Below are 2,097 nucleotides of genomic sequence, written 5' to 3'. Positions count from 1 at the left end.
ATGACTCGAGAAACCTGCTATGACGATGACTGATGATTTTGCCGGAGTTGGAATCCCCTGAAGATTCGACCGTTGAGATCTCTGGAGAGTTGAGACAGTCGTAAATTCTCTCAATCGCCGTTGACCTTGTAGATGTTCTTGCAGAACCTCGGGAAAGAAACAATAGACGAGGGCGGTATCATTTGCCGAAATTGATAGAAGATAAATGATACTTTCCCTCTCCATCCAAATGTTTCCTGCATTCCCGGGCTCCCGGAGTAAATGATCCATTCCGTTGATGTTCTCTCGATGATGAATTTTCCAAAGTTGAATTTTGATAATTCTCCGAAATTTTGTCGATCCTGCCAACGTCCTTGACGTCTCTGTCAAGCTTGTTCATTCGTTGCGTTGCCCTGCGTTGATAAACTTGATGACTTTCTGAAGACGTAGTGATGTGGTTTGAACGAGTAAATTTCCAAATTTTGATGAATGCGTTGAGACTCCGTGAGAGAGATGATGATACCCGCACGTTGAGCGCCGATATACGTAACACGAGTGTAGCGAGAGTGGGGATGCCTCCTCGACTCAAGTTGATGAGGTTCACTGCCGAAAGTCGGACGGATTGAGAATGAAGGTATCCGATGAGTATCAAAATCCGCCGAGTGCCAACGATGATTTTCAATTCGCGCAGCGTACGATGTAAACAAACTTCGATGAGGCCACAGCACTAATCCTCTGAGCAATTTATTCCGGATGAATGGCACTGAATTTTTTCTGGTGATTGTCCACGTTGATTGTCTTGTGAACTCCGAATTGCCTCGTGGCACACAGAGCATCTGTTTCACAAACGCGTTGATTTTCCACACGTCATACTGCACTTCACCACACTGTCTCTTGTCCCTGTCCTTGATGATTATCCACTTTCAACACCGCACTTTTACACTCCACTATCCGGCTCGAAGGACCAATGTTAGAAATCAATCACGATTTGATGAGCCGGGTGGTCGGAAGGGAAAAGTGAAGTTCGGCTTTACGGGTTGATAATTAGCCGGAGGTAATTTGATGCGTTTCCTTTAATAAACAAATAATCTTGCACTGAAAATTGCACAACACAAAGTTTAATAAATAGATGAGTTCCGAGTGGACTGTATACAAATTAACGAAAAGATGATTTTCAATGATAATGTTCGATAATAGATGCGATAATTTTCCGGCACTTTCATTCGATGAAGTTTGATGGCATACTAGAGATACGACACGCACGATCGTCCTCGTGCGTGATCGTCGATGCCCGAAGGTTACCGAGCGAGCAAAATTCGACATTTAGCCCGACTGAGGGATGATTTTCAACAGCCTCTCACCAAGAAAAAAACCGGATTTTTTTTTAAAGAAAAAGAGGCTTCTGAATCCATGCGAAAATAGAAAGAAAAAAAAGACAAAACTGCAAATTTTTATGTCATTTGCAAAATTCGTCGGATGACACGAACATATGAATTACTCAAATTGAGTGGAAGGTGTCCGAAAAAAACAAAGGAATGGACGTGAACAATCTCCCCTTAACGAAGGATCCGTTCTCCACTTTCACCCTGATCACACCTTAATGAGATTCATCAGATGATTCACCAGTCAGGTCTATAAAAACGGAACATGTGTAGGTTTTCAGATTCCGACGGTTGACAGTCCTGATTTTAGAGACATCTCTTTTCGACTTTCCATCTCCCTCCATCTTACGTTTTGTAACGTGACATTTTCGTATGGGGGTTAAAAATGTCTATTACCTTCGCCCTTCTTCCCTTCATCTAGTTAAACTCAAAATGCAAAAAAAAAATCCATGGGCGCCAGGTAATTTTTAACCGGAATTACCAAACCGGACGAATCCACAAAATCAACTCTACTAAGTCGAAAAACTAAAACGTACAAAAAAAAAGGAGGAAACTAGATTTTTGGGGAAAGGTAGCGGTCACTGGTTCGCTCAGTGTGCTAGGTTGTAGAGAGAGGGGTGGATTTCAGGTGGAGACGGGTATTGGATGGTTAAAACTACAAAAAAAAAGAGAAGAAATCGGTATTGTCCTTACTTGTTTCACTATTGAAATAAGTCAATCACCAATTTTTCAAAAA

Source organism: Diachasma alloeum, unplaced genomic scaffold, assembly GCF_001412515.2.
Source record: "Diachasma alloeum isolate Michigan unplaced genomic scaffold, Dall2.0 Dall_scaffold_01330, whole genome shotgun sequence".
Taxonomy (NCBI): domain Eukaryota; kingdom Metazoa; phylum Arthropoda; class Insecta; order Hymenoptera; family Braconidae; genus Diachasma; species Diachasma alloeum.
The sequence above is the reverse complement of the archived record's forward strand: the minus strand, read 5'-3'. Positions refer to the sequence as shown.